Raw genomic sequence first — 20,507 nt, 5'->3', positions numbered from 1 at the left:
AATTAAATTCAGCTTGTTTTGCTATTAGATCTATGCAAAGGATAGTAAATATCAATACCTTAAAAACAATATACTTTGCATACTTCCACTCGGTAATGAGTTTTGGAATAATATTCTGGGGAAATTCCACAGATAGTAACAATATATTTCTATTACAAAAAAGAGTAATTAGAATAATAGTAGGTGCGATACCTAGGGAGTCGTGTAGGACTATTTAAAAAAAACTACAAATAATGCCCATGGCTTGTCAGTATATCTTTTCATTAATAGTCTTCCTCGTATGTAATCGTGAAAACTTTGTAACTAATTCAACAGTTCATAGCATAAATACACGTCAAAAAATGACTTTCATACTCCATCGGCAAGTCTATCGTGCTATCAAAAAGGAGTGCGTTATATGGCAGTAAAAATTTTTAATAGCCTCCCTATCGATATAAAAAATGAAACTCAAAACATAAAATTATTTAGGGCCAAATTAAAGAAGTACCTAATTTCTCACGCCTTCTATTCTGTAGGTGAATTCATGACATTCAATAACACTTCATGAAATTGATACTAAAACTATGTGTTTATTAGTAGACTATATTGTAAATATCGTCTGTATATAGGCTATTTAATCTAGACTGTGACTATAAATTAAGATTATATAATAGTATTAAGTTTTTTGACTTGTTCCATATTCTAGCTGTAAGCATGTATGAATACCATGGAATGTTAATAAATACAATACAATACAATACAATTGCTCTCTCTTTCTAACTCTTTCAATGAGTCTTTCGTGTGATTCATGTTGCACATGCGCACTAAGCAATAAAATACCGTTATTGTGTATGATAGCATTCACTGCAAGAGAAACAAGGACAACACTATGTTAGAAAGAGATAGCAATACGCTCAGGCGCTCGGCATTCGGTCACGCTTTTAGAGCATTGAGTTGTGCCTCCAGTTTAGTACAGAGCTCACTGCTTAAACCCCTCCAGTCTGACCGGTAGGAGGATTTTGTATCTGCGCACTTTGATATGTATATTGCCGGGCTATAATTAATAATAATAATAATAATAATAATAATAATAACAATAATAATAATGCTTTATTCATACTGGCAGAGTTAAGGCCATAGGACCTTCTCTTACACTCTACCAGGTCACAAAGTATACAAGCAGTTAAAATTTAACAAAAAGTTAAAGAACAGAATACTAACATATTACAAAAAAAAATAATAATAGCATAATAAAATCGACACTAAACAACATGAAATAGTACCGTAATAGAAAAAAAAGATAGATGGATGGATGGATGGATGGATCGATAGATAGATAGATAGATAGATAGATAGATAGATAGATAGATAGATAGATAGATAGATAGATAGATAGATAGATAGATAGATAGATAGATAGATAGATAGATAGATAGATAGATAGATAGATAGATAGATAGATAGATAGATAGATAGATAGATAGATAGATAGATAGATAGATAAAGTGCATTTATTGATATATAATAAATTATTCAAACTCATGTACACAAGATCCTTCGCACGAGCCCGTACGGCCATTCGTGCTGTAACTATGCACAGTTTGAATCTTCAAAACGAAAATAATGCCTACTAATAATAAAATAGTAAAACAACAGTTATTATTATTACTACCGTTATCATTAATTATCACAATTACAACTAATCTAACTTCAAACCAAATTTCACAAAAATAATAAAAATAAAATAAATGTAAGATGTGAAAAGAGAGAGAAAAAAACCACAGTGAAACATATATATATATATATATATATATATATATATATATATATATATATAAACAATTCAATTCCTTATTGAGACTGCACGAAATAATTCAACTAATAAATATAAAGGTAATACATAAAAAAACATACACACGCGATAAAATACAAATAGAAAAAAAAAGACACAATAAATACAAAAATAACATTATCCACTAATTACTTCATCATTCCAACACTAATTAATAACTCTTTCCCTTATTTTCTCGGCTCCCTCTCCCTCGGCCAGTTCCACCCTCAACTGTCGAACTTTTGCCATAAATTTTCCCACACTGCCACAAAATTTACCGTTATTTAACATATTGTATGTTGCCAAGTGCCCCCTGCTAGATGTAATGAAGGACTCTGGCAGGAATCGTTTCCTCAAAGTAAAATACATTGGAATATAGTGAAAGCAATTCATTTAGTACAAATGGTTAATATGGAAGAATATATAAAAATGGAATGTAATAAAATAATAATAAAAAAGAAGAGAACTGATGCACACGACAGAAATCTATCATACCATTAAATTAAAAGTAATTGTGTTTTGTTTCATACCAGCGCTAGACAATTTTAATTACACATGCTGATGTGAATCATTAAATCTCGACTTATTTTCCTCAAGACTATGGTTCTGTGAAATATCTAATTTATACATTTTTACACCAATTAATCTGAAACTTCTAGCACATATTTCTTACAATGTGGACATGCAATACACAAATTTTCATTTTGATATTCCAATTAGTTTACTTATAATTTTTGTTGTTTTTTAATACTGAATTATAATTGTCCCAATTTTCAAAGTTTACATAATTTTTCTTTAAATTTATATTTAACTTATTCCTGACAGCCTATATGTATGTAAAATATGACACATGTTTTTCATATTTTTCAAATTATCTTTCGAGAAAATATATTTACTGTTTTAGTTGTTAATTTTTCAATTTTTCAAAACTTATCACATCCTCAACACATGGCGATTTGAATACTTTCAATAGCAGAAGAAAACACAAGTTTCAGTTTACTTCATATGTTTTTGTAGACTTTTTTTTTATTTCACTTTGGAGGAAAACTGCATTTATAGAGCATTTTGAATGCTACAAAATTTTGAAAATTGGAAAATCGAAAAACGAGTATCAAAGAACAGCATATATGATATCCTTCTTTTTCTCTTATTTAACAGCGCAAAATATGAATTGAATGAAAATTAAAATTAGTTAGAATGAAGAACAAAGTCTATCAGAATGACAGTTTAAGAGGCTGCAGCTCCAAGCACGTACTGGTCTCTTTAAATTCGTCCTGGGAAGCTTTAAATTGTCATAGGGCCAAAATAACCACAGATTTAGAAAACTGATACATTAGTTTATTTTATTTTTAGAGTTAAAAACAACATTTCCATTTTTAATGGTTTTTAGCTATTTTCACCGATCCGCCTTAAGAAAAGCAGCTTAAAAGCAAGCCAATGAAGGAAGAATTCTCGTACCTTTTTGGGCATTGAAGCCGTTGAGAGGTTCACATTCGAAGTGAATTTGTCCGTAAGAGTTCGGGTTTTATACCCCTGATTTTTATTATACCTGATATCCACTAAACTCAACAAAATTGAAACAAAAGAAGACCGCATAAGGAAAAACAGAAAACCGCGACTGCTAAACAAAAGCGGAGCAGCATCCGTGTGTGGGGCGCGGAACAGAGACAAAACACTGTCGAGTTATGACGGCGATTCATTATGTAGCGCAGAAATTAGCGAGTGCTGTTTTACAAACTCTTATTCCACAAGAAGCAAACTTTACGCGGCCTAATCCATCATACAGCCTGGCGTCTTCCGCATTTCTACTGCTGCTCCAGCACTGCGATGTGTTGGTGATTCATCTAGGAAAAAGTTTAGTAATTTCCTGTCTTTGTCATCTTAAAAAAATTATAAAGTTGTAATATTCGGTACGGAAATGATGGATAGCTAGATAGTTTTTCATTTAACAACTATTTAAACTGCATTTGCTATACGGAGTGTATGGTATGATATTGGAATGAAAATAACAAGGGAAATAACGGAACTAAAATTTTCATTAAAGGCTGTGAATTTTATAAGATACCAATTATTTTTATAGCCGGGCCAGGTGACTACGTGGTGTAAGGCGAGCTCTCCTTAGGTGGCGGAGCCCGAAGATACGTGGGTTCGAAACCCTTCTCGGGAATGGATGTTAATGTTCTGTCTGTTTAGCCTATGTCTCAGTGGAGGCTCCTATGCTGACGATTCCTCAAAAGGTATGGTAATTTTGTTTCATGTTGAAGATGTATGTCGATCATTTGTCTCGCTTTGAACGAAACTATTCTGTTTTGTAATGTTTTCCCGGCGGACACACCTGTTTGCTCTAAAATCAATCCTATTTTATTTCGTTTTAACTTGACATGAATTTCAAATGTAATTCAGACTACCATCTTTCTGTGATGATGTCAAAAAAAAAAAAAGTAGCACCTGTCAAGTTAACATATGAAAAATACATTATGAAAGAAGTCCCAGTTCTTGAAAGAGGTTATTATGATTATGATGATGATGGTACAAATGTGGATACAAAATATATTCTACTACAAAAGTTTTGAAGAATGCTTGCGGTCTTGCAATCTGGATGTTTTCGAGAGAAAATTCACAATAGCGGTAAACTTCAATCGTTAGGCTAACATGGGTCGCTTCTGTAGTCGGTCCACCCCCCCTCACTCAAGCAGGCGAAAGCGTCCGTGAAGCGATAACCTTGACAATTTATTTAGAGTTCATTTTGAGACTGTCGTTTCCGGGCGGTCCACAATAAAACGGGAACGGATACGAGAACAAGAACGGAAATATTGTTAAAATAAATGTACTTAAATGTAAGCATTCATAATTAACGAGAAGCTTGTCGGAGCCCGGGAACGGGAACGTGAAAGTTTATTGTGAAAGCTCACATTCAAATACATTTATTTTAACAATATTTCCGTTCTCGTTGTCATTTCCGTTCCCGGTTATTGTGGACCAGCCTTTGTTGCTGTCATTATTATTGTAACGGCGGAGAACTGAGAAACAAGAAGCTAAGACTCTGTGATGATGTCCTTTCTTTGTGTAATATGTTTGGCGAGAGAACTTTAATACCTATGCTAGGCAATATTGTGGTGGATTCCGTGAGGCAGATATAAAATACTGCGGACGAAGGATTAGGGAAACAACTGGTAGTGTCTGAGGTCAGGAGCATAGACAAGACTAATGGAGGAAAGGCAAGAGAAGACATGAGAAGAACGAGTGAAGGAATGAAGCGACTACCAGATATTAGTGATTGTGAGGACTGAATAGATAGGGCGTTGGAGAGGTTATAGCGAAGAAGAAGAGTGCTAAAAAGTGAGTGCAGGAAAGTTAGGGGTGGCAAAAGTGTAAGAAAGGGAACAGAGAAGAAAGTGTTAAGTGTAAGAGGATAGGGTAAGAGTGTAATAAGATAAACTATCAAGCAATGAATACAATGAGAATTAAAGTGGGGGGAAAAAAATATATATATGTGTGTACTGTATATATATATATATATATATATATATATATATATATCTGAACAAATGTGAAGTGGAATGAGAGAGAAATTGGAAGTGTAACTTAAGTGAATTAGATATTTGATGTTTTTCAATGTTTTGGATTGGGAATAGTAGCAGGGGTACTATAACTGTAGGAGTATTATAGAAATAAATATATGGATAGGGGTAATAAAATAGGAAATTTAGGAGCGAAGCGAAAAGAAGGAGATAAATATGTAAATAACGCAAATTATGAAGGATGGAATATGCAATATTTAATAGGAGTGAGAAATGGAAGGGAAACAGTCTAGGTAGGAGGGAGAGAATAGAAGAGGATAGAGGGGGAAGGACATCTAGCAATTCAGTTATAACAGAACATTACAAAGCAATCAAGAAATTCTCGGCAAAGAATACATTAATAGAAAAGATTTATATGTATAAAGGGATGGTGGATCGAAAAACAGATAGGTGAAGGTCCACCATAACTGTGAATTGTAAAGTTGAATGACAAATAAATATCAATATCAATATCAATATCAATATTGTGGTGGAGGAAAAAGAGGTCGAAAAATTCAAATATCTTGGAGCAACAGTAACAGATATAAATGACACTCGGGAGGAAATTAATCGCAGAAAAAATATGGGAAATGCCTGTTATTATTCGGTTGAGAAGCTTTTGTCATCTAGTCTGCTGTCAAAAAATCTTACTTAGAATTTATAAAACAGTCATATTACAGGTTCTTTTGTATGGTTGTGAAACTTGGACTCTCACTTTGAGAGACGAACAGGGATTAAGGGCGTTTGAGTATAAGGTTCTTAGGAAAATATTTGGGGCTAAGAGGGATGAAGTTACAGGGGAATGGAGAAAGTTACACAACGCAGAACTGCACGCAATGTATTCTTCACCTGACATAATTAGGAATATTAAATCCAGACGTTTGAAATGAGCAGGGCATTTACTACGTATGGGCGAATCCAGAAATTCATACAGAGTGTTAGTTGGGAGGTCAGAGGGAAAAAGACCTTTGGGAATGCCGAGACGTAAATGGGAAAATAATACTAAAGTGAATTTGTGGGAGGTGGGATATGATGATAGAGACTGAATTAATCTTCCTCAGGATAGGGACCGATGGCGGGTTTATGTGAAGGCGGCAATGAACCTGCGGGTTCTTTAAAAGCCATTTTAAAGTAAGTATGAAATGAAATGAAATGATTAGCCTAAAAAAATGTCCCGTTAAGGGCAAAGGCCTCCTCCTATAGAGGGAGAGTTCTATTTGTCTCACGCGGTGAGCTACTCCGCGTAAGAGTGGAATTGTTCACTTGGTTCACATTCTGCACACTTTGGTATTGTTCGCTTGTTTCTGTCGCACTGGTTTTAGTCGCTGTTCACTTGTCTTCTTATGTTTCTCCAGTCTTCCCTATGTCTTGCTCTGCTTGACCAATGGCTTCCTACTCGTTCACTGAAGAGGTCGGCCCATCTTCGTCTTGGTCTTCCGGGTGATCTCTTGCCAATGCGGGGATCCCATAGTGTGACTTTTTGCGTCCATCTTTCGTCTCTAAGTCGTGCAACATGGCCTCCCCACTTCCATTTGGTATTGGTGGCTTGCAGTGCTGGATCTTTAATTGCTGCCATCTTTTGTAGCACTTCGTTTGGAACTCTGTCCCTCAGTGATAAGCCTAGTATCTTTCTCAGCATCTTTCTTTGGCATATTTGGAGACTGTTACGAAGTTTGGCAGTAAGAGACCACGTCTGGCACCCATATAACAGTACAGGAGTTACGCAGGTCTCCAATATTTCTACTCTGAGTTTCTTGCTGAGTGTTCCCTCCAGTATGATGAACTTGAGACTCCAGAATGCCTTCCACGCGAGAGAAATCCTTCGTTTTATTTCCTTCTCTGTCTTCTGATGAAAGGAGACTAACTGTCCTAGGTATACGTATTCAGATACGTATTGTAGTTCTGCACCATAAATTATTATGGGTGACTCCGGCCCGTTCGACATTACTTGTGTCTTGGTCATATTCATCAGGAGGCCTGCTGATCTGCTGGCGTTGCATAAATCTTGGAGCATTGACTGCAGTTCTCTGGGTGATTTGGCGAACAATACGACGTCATCAGCAAACCTTAGATTATTTAGTCTGCTGCCGTTGATGTTTACTCCACAATTTCTGTTCCAGATAGGACTGAAAAATTATGCTAGCTACAGGGATGCGGTTTTCAGCAAATAATACCTCAACTTATGAAGTTTTCATGCTTACGCTTCAACATGTGCTCTGGCTGTTGTCCGGAGAACGTTTAATCCATAGGCGGACAAAATGTGTGTTGCAACACAAAACAAAATCTGTGATCGCAGTGAAATCAGGCTACCCTCCCAACCAATCGTAGATATCAGTAATGTATTTCTTGTTCTCCCCAATTTGTCATTTTGTTGTCATGCAGGCTGTATCAATTGATCCTTACATTTTTCCCGCCTCTGGTCTCATCGGTACCCGATTTCATGCCATCTGTCTTTTCGGACTCTCAAAACAGAACATTGTATCTGTTGAATTTTCTGGAGGTGTGAAAAATTTTGCACACACGGGCTTCAGTCCGACACGTACAATGTGCAGAACATGTAATCTTGTTGCTAGACGACCGTCCCCGAAGTGCTGCATTTGCTGCGTACATCAGAGGAAATGACTAACACAATGACTATCTTCAGCAAGTTTGTTTTTCTGATGAGGCAATCTTTCATACCACCGGAAAGGACAACAGACACAATGTTCGTATTTGGTGGTTGGAAAATTGAGGTTATTGCCGATAACATGGTTAGTAATCGGGTTTGGACCTGACGTTCTCCGGGTAACAAACGGAGTACATGTTGGGGTGTATCCATGAATGGTCTAGGAATTCTCGTCACCGGAGATGTCTTCATTATACCTTCTTGTCACCGATTACATTTTACTCACCAGCGTTCTCGTCACCGATTACATTTGGAAAAATGTAGGATTTAGATAGAAGGATTAGTAGGATCACAGAACGATACCCTGATTATAAAGATGATGATGTTCTTACGTACCTCAGAGCCATCGAACACGATTTGGGTGACAATTATGAAACATAAAATCATGTAACATTTTATGCAGTGTGGAAATTTTGAAACATTAATCACATAACATTTTATACAGTGTACCTATGGACATTTTACTTTGCCAAAATAAATTATTATTCTTACGAAAATGTGTACTGGTGACCAAAATATCAGGTGAAAGCCTCATCCGTCGTTATACCATTTCCTAGGATTATTGGGAATTGAAGCTGGAAGGATTCACGAACATATCGAGCGAGTAGAAAAAAGAAGTGGAGGATTTAGACAGAAGGATTAGTAGGATCGGAGAACGATACCCTGATTATGAAGAAAATAGTGAAGTTCTTAGGTACCCTAAAGCCATCGGACACAATTTGGGTGGCAATTTTGAAATATAAATCATGTAACATTTTGCGCAGTTTGGCAATTTTGAATAATTAATCACATAACATTTTATACAGTATATATTTTATTTGTGAAAATAAATTATTATTTTTAAGAAAATGTTTAGGGGATGGTCAGGTAGTATCGGACATCGGGTAATATCGAACAGTGTGTTTCTTTCATCTACCACCATATGGTAGTACCTGAATGACATGGTTACGTTTCTCTAGGCGACATCACAGCAACGTAACCATGTCAGTCAGGTACTATCATCGTGTGGTAGATGAAATAAACTCACTGTCCGATATTACCCGACTCTCCCCTACTGGTGACCAAAATATCGGATGACCAGAAAGTCGAAGTGACCAAAATCCCAGGTGACAAAATTACAGTGTTGCTAGAAGAATCTACGTAATGATTATTATTTTTTGGTCCTACAGAATATATCTGTTATGGTAACAAAATTCGCTCCGGCGCTGGGGATCGAACCCGGGTCCTTGGCTCTACCTACCAAGCGCTCTCACCATTGAGCTACGCCGAAGCCCAATCCACAGCACCGTAGGACCAAAAAAATCTTTACGTAGATTCTTATAGCAACAGTGTATATTTCTGTACAGATTACTGTGCATATTACTGTGGAATCCCGGCCACCAAGTCACTCAACTGAGTGCGTTCCTTATATAATGGCAGTTGCCTTAATATAAAATGTCAACATACATGCCCAACTTGGAGTCAGACCACAAAGGGAAAAACAATGAAGGTGGGGGTTCGATCCGGTGCTGTGGATTGGACTTCGGCGTAGCTGAATAGTAAGAGCGCTTGGTACGTAGAACCAAGGACCCGGGTTTGATCCCCGGCGACGGAGCGAATTTTTCTCCTCTAATATTAATTGTTAAAATTGCAGTGATTATAGTCCCGTCGCTCTAATTTCCGGCAGCCAATCGCGTTGCAGGTCGGCTACATTTAAACGTGTGCGTATTGTGATTCGCTGATTCATTTCTTAAGGCTCGATAAATACTTAATCTAATCGCCCGCCATTTTAGTTCTTTCGTTGGCGTTCGCAGAAAGCACACGAAGACGTTATTTGCCGCTCAATTATTTGCTGAATTACATTGCGTTTGATTTATTATCATAGGAGTTACGACATGATAATGTTTAACGGTGTTGCAAATAGATTCCTCGTATGGTAGCTCGGCAACGTAAGAACAAAAATGGTGAATGATACTACCTACCTAGACTTTATAGAGCCTTCACTTTCTAAGACGTAAGCAAAGAGGCGGAGTCACGCCGGAAATAACAGCGTCGGGACTACAGATGGTACCAACGAGCATAGAATGCATAGAGTAGACACTAGCATTTTAATGTCATTGGGAGGAGTGAAGCCGCTTTGATGACCTGACGCCATCTTGTTGCTACCAAAACATTGCAAAATAGCTATTACGTTATAGGATATCTTATCCAGCGCATATAGGGATATTGAAATTAGTCCATTTATTAATTAAAACAACGATGCAACATCACAATCAACTGCCCATGTGCTAACCGGGAGCCCAATGATTTGGTAGCATCATAATGGCGACTGTCCACAAAAGCGGCTTCATCTCCAAGCTGTTCTTGTCTACTCTATGCATTCTGTGCTCGTTGGGTGGTACAATCACAGTCTACTATATACAGTCGCGAAGCTTGAGGGGTTTTTTTGCTAATCTCGTGATAAAGCGCTCCAAGCGGTTAGCAACTAGAAACAATAGACTGTCCATGGTCGACTTTGGACTGTGTCGTATTTCTGTCGAGTGCTATCTCGTTGCGTATTTCACATTGATGCTTGTCAAATGTTCGTTATTGGTTGTAATGAAAATATTAATGGCTAAAATATAATAATTGGAATAATAATATGGGACAAGGAGGAGACGTTTGTAGTGCTATAAATTGTAGCAACAGTAAGAGAAAGAGGCCAGAGTTATCCTTTTCCGATTTCCGAAAGATTCAGAAAGGTTCCTGGGTTTCCACAAGAATGCCGTGAAGAAACAAAACTCTTAATTTTGAAATTCTTTGTGACTGTTAGAATATATTATATCCTTAAATTTCACAATGAAATGTTTCAGTCTAACAGAAAGGACATTAGATAACGGTTAAAGTTCTGCTAAATTTCCAGAGAAATAAAGGTTAGGTCTACTTTTTTTTCAGAGGATATATTTTTAATTGTAGCTATTAATTTTGTTATTATTTTTATGTTATTTTACTAAGGACGTAGAAAATTTAAGTTTGTTTTAATGAAATTTATTGATCACGTTTTATTTTCAATTCTGGTGGGATTATTGCTTAGGCCTACTTTTTTTTTTTCAAAGGATATGTTTTTAATTATAGCGGTTAATTTTGTTGTTATTTTTATTTGTTGCTTTACTAGAGACGTAGAAAAAGTCTGTTACAATAAAATTTATTGATCACATTTTATTTCCAATTCTGGTGTGATTATTATTGCTTAACCTCATCTCACTTTGTTAACTACGTAAGCCTACACTACAAGTACCGGTACACGTAAGTTACTCCATTAATTCATATTTCCATTATTATTATTGGTGTAAAGGAAAATGCAAATTAATATTTATTGGTTTCATAGTTAATTATCGCTATAATCTTGAATGAGTGAAGCTATTATAGTAAATTTCAGTTCGCTTTGCACAAACAAAAATTATATTAACTTATTTCTTGCAGGTATCTTCGAGTTTATGGTGGAATTTAATATACTTCATTAAAATAATAAATTAACTTTATGCATTTAATATTTCAATAATGGAAGGAAGGTGTTAATTTTTCCAAAAGAACGACAACGAAAGTGTAACAAACTTTGTCGTCTGCTAGGAGAGAGATCTGCGATGATGAGGCGATAGTAGGGATCCTAGTGGTGGGCAACTACCCCTGTTTGCATTTTTACTACATATTGAGCTTCGCGACTGTATATAGTAGACTGTGGTACAATGACGGGGGTTTCGGTAACGAGAATTCCGCTTCCCATCCATGAAAACTTTGAAGGTTGAAATATCATTTGCTGAAAACTACTTCTCTGTACCTACTGTCGGTGACTCAGGAGAAGACAAGAGCGGACTGAGGAGGAAGGGATGTGAACAGATAACGTACGACACCACGAACAATATTTGTACTGCAGTAAGCGGAAACATTAGGTCACCTTCTGTTCAACTTAGCTTTAATTTCCATACGCATTGTTACTCATGTTTCCTGCACGAGTAATAACCTGGCTACTTGGATGCTTATCTGAGCGATGTTTGAAATAATCAACAGCGATAGTCAAGAAGGTCACATTCTTTCCGCTCGTCTTCTCCTGACAAGGGAAGTATCACACCCCACATGCCGAAACTTACCTCGAAACTTTGGTGACATAACCGATGTGCTACGAGAAGATCACGTGCAAAACATTAGCTGCCTGTTTCCACTGCAAGGCCCCGAAATCGAAGCTGGAATCCTTCTGTGGCCAGACGATAACGCGGCGCAGCTGGACATCCCTGCCTCATTGGCGAGCGGAGTGGAGTGCGTGTGTGAAATGGAGTAAACCAGGCGTCTCAAGGCCAACGCATAAAAGTTGTCACAGGGAGCAAGTCTAGATAACATAGTCAGCTGAAGAGATAAGCGCAGTACCCGAAGATAGCCGATCGCTGATTAATTTCACACGCATGGGCGAGCTAAGTGTAACTGTCGCGGGAGAAATTCCACAAAGCTGCACTTTTAAGTTGTACTGTCACAATAGGCGGTTGTTTTCGGAAGGAATTTCTTAAGTAGTTTGCAGTAACAATAATAATAATAATAATAATAATAATAATAATAATAATAATAATAATAATAATAATAATAATACATTTATTTTCTAATTATATACTATCAATGAGTAAAAAGAAGACATCTGAACTATGAAGAACCATACATGTTACGTAATTATTTAAGCACAAGGAACTGGCCACCTTACTCCATTATCTCCTGGCCTAGTTGACTCATATGTGGTGCCTTGTTGGTATCACTTGTGAGGTTCAGACCTGTCTTCGGACAGTTGACCAAACAATAACAATATTTCATTTCTAGTAAAGGTTTTTGGTATCGCTCTTTTTTTAAGTTTATACTATATTTAATAAAATAAAATTCAATTAAATAATAATAATAAAATTACAATTAAACTTGTTGGTTGTTAAAGTAAGTATTCTTACGTTAAGCTAATATTAATATATGAATTACAATAATGGTTAAATAATATATTTCGTAATGTTTTCAATAATTAAAAATAACCTAAACATCTTAGAAATTCACAAGCAATTATTTTAAATTAGAACTATTCAAATTTTAAATCTCGTCTCAAATTCTTTTCTCAAGTCCTTCAGTACATCTTTATATTTGTTACACTGGTCTTGATTCAAATCAGGTAACAATTTTAGATTAATAAAGTGGTAACAGTTACCCACTGAAACTTGCGTCTCCCACAATTTCGCTTTCCCTATGAAAGTTTTTATTTCTTCATACATTTGCGATAATAAGAACATTCTTTCCTCGGAGATGGACACAATGACTGACTGTTACGTCGTAGCGGTTGCAGATGTCTATTCAAACGTCGCGGTCAGTGACGTCATCCGGAGATACACGAACTGGTCCTGCATCTTGTTCCACTCTTACATTGAAAAAGAGAAAGAGGAGGAAATGCTCTGAGAAGGCCCTATTGAGACGTCTGTAGTAAACTCTCTCGCGTCCCATCTTCTCAATGAAGTATAAACAAGAGACAGAAGTGACTGGCATCGATTGAATGTTTAAAACACAATTCTTTTCGGCACCATGCACAACGAATAAACACTTCATTGTCACACTGATCTTGAATATCATTAAAGTTATCTCGTGACCTTTCCTGTCGCCCGCTCTTCCTTATCGCAGTGTTTGATTCGCATTCCTTCCGTCGGTGTTCCGTCCTTGCGAGACCTATAACCCTGTAGTCGTCCGCTTGTATTACTGACCTTGACTCACGTTCGCTGCTGATTGCCACCCACCGCTCCACTGGCTTGCACACAGGAAGGGCTGTCCATTCCAACTAGTAGCGACTAGTATCCACTTCCCTATTACTTACATGCAAAATTCCGGGATTTATTTCGAGGCCTTGCAGTGGAAACAGGCAACTAATATTTTTCACGTGGCCTCCTCATAGTACATCGGTTATGTCACCAAAGTTTCGAGGCAAGTTTCGGCATGTGGGGTGTGATACTTCCCTTGTGAGTAACGGACAGTATCTAGCGTAGTTCTTCAGTAACAAATGTTTATAATCAGGGAAAGAGTTTATGTTTACTCTGTATTGTTTTCAATAATTACAAAAAATACATATAGGCTAAGAACTTGCGACTTCATTGCGGACATCTTGCCTTGGTCTGCTGCACTACACACCAACCTCAGTCCATCAATGGTATATATATCTAGTTTAAAGGACTCCCCAAACAGACGCGATACGGAATGCGTTACGATAGCGTTACGATTTCGCGATAACGCAATATCGCACTATCGCGAAGAGGTGCCCAAACTGGCGCGTCCGCGACATACGATATTCTAACGTCCCCAGTCAATCAGAGTATTGTAATGGGTGACCACATATGCGGATTTTAGTTTTCCAGTCACAGCGCAAAGACCAGTTACCTTCAACAGGTGTATATCACTTGTGCTCACAGATTGCGATTTCGGATTACTTGTAAACGAACGTGGCATTTTTTATTGAGTTCGTAAAGGAAAATCCGTGGCATGGAAAAGGAGAAGAAATGGAAGGAGTTAGCTACAAAGTTAGATGTAAACAATAAGTGCAATTATTTATTTATAATTTGATGTCATACTGGCTTGTAGACTGACGCGGGGTTCAAGCTAGAAAATAAATAACTGTCGCAAAAACGCACAAATGAAAAAAAAAAATATATATTTGTGGAAATTGCAAAATGCTTATACAATATTATAAATAATTGTGCAGAAATATAAAATTAATAAAATATGTGGAAACAAAAAGTTATGTAATTTGTTTGTCGGAGTTTTATTACTTCCAATATCTTACCACATTCTAGATATACTTATGTAAGTAAATCATTAGACGTAGGTATGTTTAGAATAAATTACTACTGAATTTACTTCACATTAAAATTCGTTATTTTATGGGTACTCTAAACATTGAAATTCTTTACTAGTAGGCTCTTCAAGGTTAGCAGAGTGCTAACTATTTTTACTGAAAGGCGGTTCCTAATTCCAGTTTTTACAAGATTCATACAACTAATTGCTCGCTCACAATTTACAGTATACGATGGAATTATATAAATCAATTAGAAGAAATTGTTCACTTAACTTACATGAATTGCACCACTCTTTGAAATCAATTTCTGAACATCTATTGCTCAATACTTTTTTTTAACATACCCATGCTATGATGCCATTAGCATTACATTTAAATTCAAATTAGTTCATACACATCTCTGATTTCATTTTCTCTATTACCATCTTCGTTTCTGAACTCCAATGTGGTTGTCGCATTTTTACACATTTACATTCAAAGTTTGTTATATTTTTTAGAAGTAGAGTAGCAAAATGCGACAAATGCGACTGTGGCTTAAAACCTGGATTTACGTCTACAGCAGTTTCATTTTTAAGCCTTTCGACTGAAGTAGGCTGCAAATTTTCCAGCTAAAAGCACAGTGGAATGTTTCTTCAAATATGTGAATTAAGATGACCCAGTGTTGTCAGGACACTTGATGGTGACGTGTTTCCCATCTATGGAGTCAACACGGTTTCAAATCGTTGAGCTCAACTTTCCCGTAGTCGTCGTGAAGGCTCTGGCATGAACTCAGATCTCATGTTTTCTCACATAGCTGCACAAACTTCCATCACAGTTGCACTAATGGTTGAAAACCAACCCTAAAACTATGGCCTGTTGGTGTACAAACTATCTCCAGTCGCTAAAAATCTGAAAGAAGAAGAAAAACATATTAACACTGTGATAGGACAAACTCAAACATAAATAATTGGTAGGCCTACCTTTTTTACTTTCAGCCGATACTGTGAAAAATAGATGGAAAAACATGAGAGATTGTTATTTTTGTTATTTAGAGCAAAAGATCGCTGACAATGAAGTCAAGGTGAAACACAATATGATTTTCTTCAAAGAAGTTCTTTGCTGATTTAAATTAGGCGAACTTATATTTTTCATGTTTATAATACCGGTACCTCCACTTTTTGATTCATTATTTTTTGTTTAAAATATAGGCCTAAGCATTTAAACTGTTCACACTCCACAAATTTGTTTTTCATAGTTTCAGATGTAATTAAATTTCATTTTGTGTTTAATTCTTGTAAATTCAAAAGTATACTTCATATGTTATTCTTTTTACAGAAAGTCAGTATTAAATTTGAATATTTTTATGACTGGTAACTGATTTGGGTCGTTAAGCTAAATTAAATATGTTTCTTACATTACTGTGTTTCGCTTATCTTATTGCGATTGCAAGTCATTTTTCGGGTGGGTTCGAGCTACGCCAATTAATATGCTTCTTCGTTATGTCTTCCGTTACTTTACCCAGAATCTCGTCAAAACATTGAGCTGTCATCCTGAAAAAATATATATAAAAATGTTTTTCATTTCTAATTAGTTGTTGAACTAAGGTATAAAATTCATCTTTTTCTTCCCTTGTGGCATTTAACTCGTGAATCCACAATCTCCTGCAATAAAAAGAGCAAATTAAAAAAAATAAAGTTTATAATCGGGTAGGCGTACTTGTTATTTATTTCACGTTCTTGGCAAAGAACAGCTAAATCATCATTTTATACATTTTATATTGTTTATCTTAACCATACATGACTACCATGGACTTACCTGCGCCTGCTTTACCTGCGACGAACCTCATCCAAGAAAGAGATGTTCCTCTTCCTTTGCAGATGAATCCATAAATGACACACTTCAACCCAGCATCAAAATAAACGCGTGGCGTTTTCGCGATCTACATCTCCGGGAGAATAGAACCACTGCCATCGTGATCTAATACAGGCCGTAAGGCAGACCACGTGACTCGCTTAACAGCTGATCGCGAAAGGCGGTCTTTCAACCATATGAATTAGTTGCAGTGCATGAAGAATAACATATATTTCTCTGAAATGCAGTGTAATTGCATCAGTAAAATTTTAAACTGTGATTGTGAGACACTTGAGACACAATTTACTTGCAATTTAAGGTATAATATTATTTTTGGTGTGAAAATTACGTTGTTGCAGGCAAAGTTCGTATGTGTAATACCTGCATTTATTTCGATTAAATATTGCGCCCTAATGTGGTTAAGTGAAATTTTGGTCTTATAAACAGTAGGCTAAATATGTGTAATAATATATACGTGAAAGTGAAACATTGACTGGCATGTAAAGTAAGTTGTGATTGGGCCTAAGTGCAGCGTTACCGATGTTACTCTTGTCTAATCCATTATTGCTAGTTTACCATATTTGTCTTATTAAATTTAAATTATTGCGCCCTTTTTATTTGTGAATAACCTACATTATACGAGTAAATAATACGACGTTTGATAATATACACAATTTGAACTAAAAACGAGATACATATAGTTAGTATATTACGAAAAATTATACCCTATAGTTTTCATTACTGTTACAGTATCTAGAATTGTAATTAGTTGAAATAAAGCACTCATGCTTCATTACGAAATTCTTGCACATTCATTTATGCACGTTTCAACAATTTTCAGTTGCATCGCACGCATATTTTAATGTGTTGAAGTTATAGGTTATGTTTATTCTATCAGTACTTGCCTTATTTCCATATTCGCAATTATGCATTATAATTAAGCATAACGCTACGTATAACTCATAAATGCAATTTGTCTACACTTCAATTGTATTTATTCGTTTCAGACGGTACTCCAGTCTGAAGTCTGATTAGTTTAATATGTTACTAGGGCTAAACTAGCGCTGAGATAGTTCCCTTCGTAATCATACATCTTGCATATACAAATTAGTTCGGTTCGTTCAGGATTTTAATATGCCTTGCTTATAGGATCAAACGCATCTCGACAAAAAATAAATTCAACTGTTTTCAGTTCAGAAATTACCGGAACTATACCTCAGCGCTACTAAGTAATATAACATATGTACATTTCATAGGAGGGACTGTGGTGAATTTTCTACCTATAAGTAAGGACGGTAACCGTGTTCTGAAGTTTATCCTAAAAATATATTCTTCTTTATTAAATCTCAAAACCGTTATCGTTCTCAACTTAAGCCTAAAATGTTGACGCAGATAGGTTATGTTAACATGGTAAATTCTCTTCACATAAAAATAACAGTTTTATTTATTATTCCTGCCACATTATGCAACACATAAATGGCACTTATGCACATATTACATTGAATAAAAATTTAATTGTATTATTTATTTGTTCCCTATTATACTGGGTTGTAATGAATTGTATTTATCTAACCTACCAGATTAACACACAACTGTACATACACTAATTTCATAGGAGGGACTGTGGTAAATTTTGTACCTACAAGTAAGGAAGGTAGATGTGCTAAATTAAAATCACAATATAAATAATTCTTCTTTATTAAATCTCAAAATAGCTTCCATTCCAAACTTAAAATGTTGATGCAACCAGGTTATGTTACCATGTAAAACTCCGTTCACATTAAAATAACACAGTTTTGTAATTATTTCTGCAACATATTATGCAATAAGAAGTGTGAAGGGGTCTTATACACACATTACACTAAATAAAATTGAGCGCCGACACGCATTAAAGTAATATATTTCACTCAGCTCCGTATACTCAAATAGAAAAGCCCGACTCATCGAGTGACGTCACACAACCTGCATTACGGCCTGGTCTAGATCACGATGGCAGTGATAGAACGCAGAATCGTCGCGTTCTACTTGCTGCGATAATAACGCATATTGCGATAATCGCGCGTGTGTGAACACAAACACTGAACGCAATGAAAACATTTATCGCAAAATCGTAACGCTATCGTAACGCATTCCGTATCGCGTCTGTTTGGGGGAGCCTTAAGGCAATCCTAAGCAACAATCAAGAAATAAAGTTAACGCGTTGAGCGCAAGGAACGGAGATGCCGCTACGCTCGCGGCGCCATTATAACTGATTATTAACACTGTTTATTTAGCACAGCCAACACATTCCACCTCTATTACGGAGCGGACTTAAATTAGGTGACACGTCGTGCGACAACCGACCAAGTGACGTGATCAGTAGCGGACGGGAAGAGGAAAAGAAGGCAAAGTGGAGTAATTACATGGGAAACAATGAAATTAGTAAAGGGAAAGGGAATGGCAGTAAGTCAGTGAAACAAGAAAAGAAAATACAGAGAATAGACAGAAAATAAAAATGTAAGAAAATGAGAGAAAGAAAGACAGTATCCAAACCCCTGCAGTGGTTGAGTGTTCAGATGTCTGACCTGTCATGCAGGCGGCCCGGTTCGAGTCCTAGTCAGGTCTAGGCACTGTTGCCAACATATCGCCCTACATTCTCGCTAACTTTTCAACAAAAAGTAGCTAAATCTCTCCAAAGTCTCTTAACCACTTTCCTGATTAACTCGAGTTAACTCAGGTTGCTAACTTGTGTCAAAATTTATTAACCCGAGTTAACTCGTTTGAGTCCCATTTTCGCTGTAAGGATTATTATCCCATCCTTCCATTAACCTTTTCCTGACTAGATGGCTACAGAAGTTAGTGATATTGCTACATCTGGTGGTGTGTTTTGTACTTCTTCCTTGCGAGTGGAATTCTATGCTCATATAGCATTCACACAGAGTAGTGAGTAGATGCTAGTTAGTTTTGCCGGTTTCTGTTTGTGTTTAGTGTTTTGTTGTGCTGTTTTGTGTTAAGATGGATCAAGTTAGTGATTCCGAAACTTTTGATCAGGAATATATTCCTGTAGAAGTTTAGGAAATGAACCATCGGTATCAGAAGACGAAGTTATAGACCAACATACAGATTCAGATCAGTTGATATCGCGTCTTTTCGACAGTGGTTTGAATAGAAGACGTCTGGCACCACTTCTTCTGCACCTCCGAGGTCCCCATTCCCTGAAATTTTAACATTGTTTCTGATAACGATAATTCTCAATTTTTAAAATTATTCTTTGATAATGACCTCATCAACATTATATTCGAGGAGACGATTCGGCATGCTAATAAGTGTTCACAGAATGCTGAAAATAATTCGATCAAATTCGACACAAGAGCAGATGCTACTATCCGGAATGCAATGTGCCACTGGGCGTAAAACCCTGCTTTCGGGTCTATCACACGACAAGCAACATTTAACACCTTGATAACAGCACTGGCATTGTACCTCATAAGTTAATCCATAAAAAACATAAGTTGGTAATTAGTTCAGGAGAAAATCAAAGTGGGACAACTACCAGAGCTGGAATCAAGGTGTACGAGATAACTCGGGATAATAATTCAGGCATGAATGTATGTCTATTTCATAGTGATTTTTAGGTATGTAAGAAAATTAGTGATGTACAGTGATTCTGTAATATTAAATTACCTCTATACAAAAATAAAAAAATATGACAATTTTTTTCACAAAACTGGTAAAATATATAGTAAGGGAAGAGGTTAAAAAATTCCCAGAAATGTCGCTAAAATTAATAGTAAATATCACTAAATAAAAATAAGAAAAACATACATATGCGGAAAAAATATCACTTCC

The 20,507-nt window shown here is 36.2% G+C and overlaps 1 protein-coding gene across 1 annotated transcript in view; it reads right to left on the bottom strand.

The window, feature by feature from the left end:
* Positions 1 to 20,507, bottom strand: part of kek5 (kekkon 5) — a 1,258,756-nt gene that overhangs the window by 429,180 nt on the left and 809,069 nt on the right. The window lies entirely within an intron of this gene.

Source organism: Periplaneta americana, chromosome 11, assembly GCF_040183065.1.
Source record: "Periplaneta americana isolate PAMFEO1 chromosome 11, P.americana_PAMFEO1_priV1, whole genome shotgun sequence".
NCBI classification, from domain to species: Eukaryota; Metazoa; Arthropoda; class Insecta; order Blattodea; family Blattidae; genus Periplaneta; species Periplaneta americana.
The sequence above is the reverse complement of the archived record's forward strand: the minus strand, read 5'-3'. Positions and strand labels throughout refer to the sequence as shown.